This window comes from Tamandua tetradactyla, chromosome 25, assembly GCF_023851605.1.
Source record: "Tamandua tetradactyla isolate mTamTet1 chromosome 25, mTamTet1.pri, whole genome shotgun sequence".
Classification (NCBI taxonomy): domain Eukaryota; kingdom Metazoa; phylum Chordata; class Mammalia; order Pilosa; family Myrmecophagidae; genus Tamandua; species Tamandua tetradactyla.
The window spans coordinates 17,340,371-17,348,453 of NC_135351.1; the positions used below are offsets into that span (position 1 = coordinate 17,340,371).

The following is an 8,083-nucleotide window of genomic DNA, read 5'->3' on the forward strand; positions in this document are numbered from 1 at the left end:
CGTTCAGCCTCTGTTTTCTATGGGGGTTCCTCACTTGGCCTCTGTGGGCCTTCACTTAGTTCCTCCAGGACACAACTCTGGGTACTGGCTTGCTTAGAATCTCATGGGAAGGCACATGTTGACATCTGCTGGGCTCCAAGCATCTGTAAACATCTGAATCTCTGTCAGCTCTGAAACAACTGCTCTCCAAGTGTCTGCATCTGTGTCAGCTCTGAGCTCTCTCCAAAATGTTTCCTCTTTTAAAGGACTCCAGTAAACTAATCAATACCCACCTTGAATGGGTGGAGTCCCATTCCATCTAATCAAAAGGTCACATCCACAACTGGAAGTGCTACATCTTCATGGAAATAATCTAATCAAAAGGGTTTACAACCTGCAATATGGATTCAGGTTTAAAAGAAACAACTGCCCTTACAAGGTTGGATCAGGATTAAAACATGGCTTTTCTGGGATACATAATATTTTTAAACTGGCACATTACACCTTCAGAACTCCAAAGAAGACACATTCCTTCCATATACAAAATACATTAATTCCATTACAATATCACAAAGCCTTAAACCATTTCAATAGCAATGCAAATATAATACAAAGTCAAAGCCAGTACAAAATTTCCTCAAAGTCAGTTACAGGCATAGTCTTTTAAGAGAAAACTCCTATGGTGACTGTGGACCTGTGAAACTAAGAACAAGCTATCTGCTGCCAACATACAAAGGAGGGATGCTCATAGGGTACGTGTTTCCATTGCTGTAGGGAAAAAATGGAAGGACACAGGGGTCATTGGATGCTAACAGTTCTGAAAACCTGCCTGGCAACTACATTGGATTTCAAAGCCTGAGAGTCATTTATTCTCAGGGTTTTAGAAAGCAGCATTCCACACTTTCCAAGGACCTATGCAGTGGCCTTGCTCTCTCTCCAAATGCTGGGGGAAGTTGCAACACTAGGGCACATTAGGGGAACCACCTTTTTTTCCTGGCTTCATCTTTTCCAAGCTTTGGGACAGCACCTAGTATCTCTGCTATCTCTGGGGCATATGCTCAACACTTCCAGAGCAATGGGGTGGCAACCAGGCTCCCCCCAGTCCTCTAGTTTATGCACTCCTCCCTCTCCGAGGTCTGGGGCTGCACAACACTTCCGGAGGAATGAAGCAGAAGGCCTGCCCTTTGCTTCTGGTACAGACTTACCATTTCCACATATATGGTAGGTTTGCTCTCCTGGCTTGAGGTTTCCTGGTTCTAGACCTTAGCTTCCATGGTTTGCCTCTAGAGCCATTTTTTCCCTCAGTATCCCTTTTCTGTCCCTTTTAGTCCAGACTTGCAGTGGGTCATTCATACAGATCTCACAAAAAAAAACTGTTGATTTTCTATGTAGTATGCAAGGATAAAAGCCATCAGACAGTAGGACTTTCCACAAATCCTTTCTGGATAACTCCATCTCCGATCCTCACTTGTCTTGAAATGTCTGACTGCTTCCATGTTTGGTTAAATCTTCATGTGGGGCCTTTTTCACTGGATTGTCACATTCTGGAAGCTCAGAATTTTCCAGACCATCGATTTCTGTCTTCTTTGTACCCAAGAGTTCAGTTCTCAACTTATCTCATTCTCTTGCATTTTACTATAAGCTTCAAGGAGCAGCCAGGCTGCATTTTCCACATTTAGTTTAGAAATTTCTTCAGTTAAGTATCCTGGGTTGTCACCTTTAAATTCTAACTTGCATCCAACAGTAGTACATAATTTTGCAAGATCCTGTGCTACTTCAAAAGGAGGGTCACCATCCTTCTGGTTTTCAATGTCACATTCCTCATTTCTGTCTCAGGCCTCATTAGAGGTATCTTTACAGTCCACATTTCTATCAACAGTCTCTCCAATGCATTCTAGGCCTTCGTTATCAATCTCCTCACAACTCTTCCAGAATCTTCCCCTTATCCATTTAAAAAGCCATTGCAACATGTTTAATATTTGTAAACTACAGCACCTCACTTCTCTGGTACCAAAATTTGTATTAGCTTGTTAAGCTGCTGGATTGCAATGTACCAGAAATGGAACAGCTTTTCAAATGGAAATGTAATAAGCTACAAGTTTACAGTTCTAAGACCATAAATGTGCCCTAACTAAGGCATCCAGAGAAAGATACCTTGACTCAAGGAAGAGTGATCTTGAAAGGCACGTGTCTCGCATCTGCGGCTCCTTGTTGCCAGCTTCGTTGCTTCCAGCTTCTGAGGCCAGTGGTTTCCTCTCTAAGTGTCTGTAGGCATTCATTTAGCTGCTCCAGGACAAAACTCTGGCTTTCATCTCTTAACTTAGCTTCTGCTGGGGCCAGAGAGTTCTTCTCTTTGGGTTCTGGCTATTTCTGGAATGCCTTGCTTAGCACCTGGGCAATTTATCTCTTGTTCTCTAAACATTTACATCACTTTGATGCTTCTATTGGCTCTCTCCAAAGTGTCTCCTCTTTTAAAGGACTCTAGTAAACTAATCAAAACCCATCCTGAATGGGTGGAGTCCTAGCTCCATCTAATCAAAAAGGTCACAGCCACAATTGGGTGTGTCACTTCTCCATGGAGACAATCAAAACTTTCTACTATACAATACTGAATCAGGATTAAAATAAATGGCTGCTTCCCCAAGATTGGATCAGGATTAAAATATGACTTCTCTGGGGTACATCATAGATTCAAATTGGCACAGTATGTTTGGTTGACAGAAATATTTGGAAGTAAAGAAAACATGGAGAAGAAAAATAAGTATAAAGAATGAAAAGAGGGATTAAAAAAAAAACCTTAACTTGGATTAGGTTTGGCTTCACGCATTTAAATGGTCACAGCTAATGATCAGATGGATATCTTTTTTTTGAGAATGACTGACAATTGTTAAAGGAACAGTAGAAGGTTCTAGCAATCCTTGGACACAAATTAGTTATTCTTTCTAGGCAAATTTAGGTTGACAATGACGTAACTTTTTTCCAGACAGCTCACAGATGCATGGTCTGGTCAGGCTGACCCACAGATAACATAGTACTTAATTTTCCCATGGCACATGTCAGTGCTCCATTTCCTTTCCAATCTTTCTTGACTGCACAAGTTTGGACACGGAGAAAGTGTCCATATAACTCTCACATTTGTTGTTGAGATTGTGAATGGAATCTGATAAAAAGTCAAATTTCAAAGATTTTTGGCCACATTTGTCTCAAGAAATGTGGTGGGAGAAAAGAATTCTGCGGCAGCTTTTCTTATAATTACATATGTAATTGTATAATGATTTGGCTCAAATCTAAGAACACCCCCACAATGTGAACCGTATTTGAGTGAAAACAGAAGCTACTACACTGAAAAGTACAGCTGTCAAGAAGTACCAGATTTCAATCATATCATATGGCTCCACCTTCACACTGTGCTAGAGTGAGCAAAGTTGCCTACCACACCAAATATTTCAGGGCACACTAAATGGCCAGCAGAATTATTTAGAAGCTAGGTTTAAGCACAAATAAAAATAACTAATGAGATGAAGCAAAAAAAACATTTGACGAAATTCAGCAACCATACTCTTAGCAAAATAAGAATAGAAGAGAATTTCTTAAATCTGCAAAAGAGGAAGGACGAAAAAAACCTTACAAATAACATCATTTATTATGATCAACTATTGAACACATCCCCCCTAAGATCAGAAACAGGACCAAAGCATTCATTTTCATCACTTCTATTCAACATAGTATTGAAGGACCTACCCAGTACAAACAAGGTAAGAAAATAAACAAAAGGCAAAAAGATTAGAAAGGAAAACATAAAGCTATCTTTATTTGCAAATGACAAAAGTGTATACATAAAAAATCCTAAGGAAGCTACAAAATAATTGCTAGAAATAACATTAATTTATCAAATTTTCAGGATACATGGTGAATATATATAAATTAATTTTATTTAAATATTATAATAGCAAATATTTTGGAAAATGAAATTAAAAACAATTTCATTTATAATAGGATTAACACATAAATTGCTTAGGAATAAATTTAGCATAATTGCAAAACATTGCTGAGAGAAAGGAGAATAAAATTAATGGAAAGATATACCATATTCATAGATTAAAAGACTCACACTGTTAAGATATCAATTCTCAGAAAATAGATTTAATGGAATCCCAGAACAACCAAAACAACTTTGAAAAAGAAAACCAAAAGCCACCTCCCTTCAAGATTTAGTGCAATGCTATAGTAATTAAGACAATGTGATGTTGGTCACATGACAGAAAAACAGATCGATGGAAGAGAATAAAGAGTCCAGAAATATACTTACACATATATAGCAAATTGAATTTTATTAAAGTGTCAAGAAAATTCACTGAAGAAAGAATAATACTCTTTTCTATAAATGGTACTGGAAAAATTGGCTATCCTTATGCCAAAAAAAAAAAAGGTATTGATATTGACCCATATCACTTATAAATAAAAATCACCCAACTCAAAAAAAAGAAATCACACAACTCAAAATGGAATCATGGACCTAACTGCAAACTCTAAAGCTGTTAAACTTTTAGAAGAAAATATAGGAGAAAATGTTTGTGACCTTAGATGGGGAAAATATTTTTTAATTACTGCAACAAAAGCCCAATCCAAAAGCAAAAACATTGACAAACTGAATTTCATCTAAATTAGGAACTTTTGCTCTTTGAAAAACACAGTTAAGAGAGTAAAAAAAACAAACTAAGACTTGGAGAAAAATTATAAATCACACACTTGATAAAAGACATACGGAATATATATTTAAAAACTCTCAAAACTCAGTAATAAGAAAACAACCCAATAAAAAATTGGCAAAAGACTTGAACAGATATTTAACCAATGAAGATACATAGAGGGCAAATAAGCACATGAAAAGATGTTCAACATCATTAGTATTTAGGGAAATGCAAAATAAAACCACAATAAGATCCTGTTTCATTAGAATGGCTAAAATGAAAAACTGTCAACACCAAACGGCTACAGGTATGTGGAGGAACTGGAAATCTCCTGCATTTCTGGTTGGATTTGTAAAGTGATGATATCATTTTGGGAAAATGTTTGTCAGTACCAGGTTAAACATGCCTATGCAATGATCTAGCACTTCCACTGCTAGATATTTACTCAGGAAAAATGAAAGTGTATGCCCATAAAAATATTTGTACAAGCATGTTTATGTCAGCTTTATTTATAATCACCAAAAACTAAATACAACCCAAACGTCCATCAATAAGAGAATATGTGAACAAATTGTGGTCCATTTCATATAATGGAAAACTGCTCATTGATAAGAAAAGTAACAACAGATGCATGTAACAACATGGATAAATCTCAAAAACATCATGGCGAGCCTAAGAAGCCAGACACGAAAGGATATACATACTGTATGATTCAAAGTATATGAATTTCTATAATCAGCAAAACTAATCTATGGTGACAGAAATCAGAATAGTAGCTGCCTGTGTGGATAGGAATTGACTGGAATGGGGAAAAGGGGACATTTCTGGAGTGATGGAAATACTCTATATCTTAGGGTTGTGGTTACACAAGTGTACAGTTTTTTCAAAACTCATTGACTTGTATACTTATGATCTGCCCCTTACACTATATATAAAATTTACCTTAAAAAGAAAAGAATAGTTATTGACTTGTCTACACCTTTATTTTCTAAATCTCACTCTTGCTGAAATACTTCGTATTGTATTTGTTGTTGGGTTGTTGTTGATCTTTTGGCTTATAAAAGAAACTCAAGCATAAACATTAAATTGTATGTAAAAATTGTGTGTCCCCATATGCAGAGGAGTCATGTGTGCAAACCAGTCTCACTTCATTATGGGCACATCTCATTATGTACAGAGAGAGCAAAGTGACTTGTTAATTACACTGTCATCAAAGAACATGAGACAGTCAAGAGCTAAGGCTTTGAGTTCAGACAGATGTGGTTTTGATCCCTGGCTCTGGTATTCTTTAGCCACTTGTCTTTGGATACTTCCCCACCTTTGAGCTTCTTGTCACCTCGGTTACCCCACCGGTAGGCTGGGGTCATAGTGTCTACCTCATAGAGTTATTAGGAGATCCAATGATAAAATACACGCCGATTGCTAGCCTAGAATCTGTTAATATTAAAAATAAAATAAAGATTCTCTTTAGTATAAATACATAATACTCTAATTGAGAAGCTGTTGGAATTTTGCTTTGAAATTTGAAAATTCCCAGAAACATTCCCCTAGATCTTTTTTTCATCCCTTGTATGAATAAGCTGATTTATGATAGAGAAAAATAGCTTTGTAACCTGGATTCACCCTTGCACAAGATTATCTTCACCTGCCACTCCCTTCTTTATCTCCCAGTCTCACCTCTACCCTTATCTCCTTAAGAGGCAGGGAGGTTCTCAGAGTCTGGTTTCACCCAATTGAGATGCAACACTTTATTTTATACATTGTTGAGATCTGGGTCACCTCAAGATAGCTTATGGCCTTAAATGGAAAAGCGTGAAACCTTAGTGTCCATTCACAGGACAGATGAAATGCTTTGGGGTTGGGATCTGTCCCAATCTGATACTCAAGGTGAACAAATACAGCCAATTGGAGATATTCCTACAAGGGAGATAGGCTTCCAGGACAGCTCAAGTTGTATCCTGAGCTATACAGGACTCTTCTCTGATCCCTGTCCCTAAGACAAGAGTTGGATGACGTCTTATTTAATTACAATCTCCACAGCTAAGGGATCTGTGTGATATTTCAAAAGTCAAGCCTTTTTAGGCCTTGGTCAAGCATATCTGGGAGTAGAACCCACGTTCCCTAATGCTCACTCTTCACACCTCCCCACATTGCCAAGACCAGAGCCTGCCACTGCAGTTTTCTCCTTACCTCTGTCCTTCAAATGTTGTGCTAGGTCACAGTCAGGGTTTGGACATTCTTTGTACAATGAGGTACACCTATTATCATACAACTTTCTTTGACTTTTTGTGATGTAGTGTTCTGTTTTCCCTGAGCAACCACAGAACTTCTTTCCTCACACTGACACATATGCAGAACTGTGGAATATTTACAGTGGGTGCTCTGAAGTCAAGCAGACCTGAGTTCGAGTTCTGCCTCACTGGCTATGCCATCTTGGGCAAGTTTCCACTCTCAGCTTCTATTTCTGTAAGATGATCATTTGTTTTTGTAAGGATTTAATGAGATTATATATATACATATATACACACACACATAAAATGCTTAACAAAGGCCTGGTACTTAATAAGCACTTAACAAATGTTAACTAATATTCTTACTGCAATTACTAATATATTTTTCCTCTCTGTATTGTTCTTCACTTGTAGGTAAAATCTTGAGACCCGAATTAGAATGCCATTTCTGTGAGGGTGAAGACAGCTTATATTTTTCTCATATATCCCCCTGAACCTAAGGCGGAGCTGGAGAGGGGAGGCAGTGTTGATGTTAGCTAATAGCAGTGATTATAGGAGACTTGATATGTTTTCTGGATATGACTCGCCATGCTTCTCCACCTGCCAGCTCATATACATTAAGCAGATGATCTCACATAACTATTGCAAAACTCTCCCCCCAAACACTGCTTTGGAGACATATTTTCTTCATGGAGAGGAAACATTTATGCATGTGGGTGGTTCATATTACACTTTTCTTTAAAAAAAATTGTCGTTGTTGTTTCAGGAAGTACAGATTAAGCCCTGTTGGGATATTAGTTGCTCTCTTACTTTTTGAAAGAGTACAAGCGATTGAGGCTTCATTTAGCAGATTACAAAGATGTATTTTTTTTCATCCGCCCAAGTAGTTCAGTTACAGTGTATTTGTTACTGTGAAAAAGATGCCAATCTCCCCAAAGGGAACACAGAGAATTGGGTGACAGAGATAAAGGCAAGTTGGATCACTGTGAGAAGTGTCCTCAGGGGACCTGGCTTTTTCATGAGAAGACAAATGTCCTTGCTGGAGAAAACAATGGAAGGTGACACCATTCACATCAGGCTAGGAAATGACTTCAGCTGGGTCCTCGCTGGATTGTGATGATGGGTCCTGTTCGGGGCTTCCCTGGGAATCTGCTCTGCCTTGTGCTGTTGGAATGGCTTGCC

General features: G+C 38.0%; 1 long non-coding RNA gene across 1 annotated transcript in view; it reads right to left on the reverse strand.

Moving 5' to 3' along the window:
• LOC143669331 (uncharacterized) overlaps positions 1–6,937 on the reverse strand; it is a 28,800-nt gene extending 21,863 nt beyond the window's left edge. The window contains exon 1 of the long non-coding RNA XR_013168861.1: positions 6,861–6,937. This is a non-coding gene — a long non-coding RNA (uncharacterized LOC143669331). The remainder of the gene's footprint in view (positions 1–6,860) is intronic.
• Positions 6,938–8,083: the final 1,146 nt, after the last annotated feature.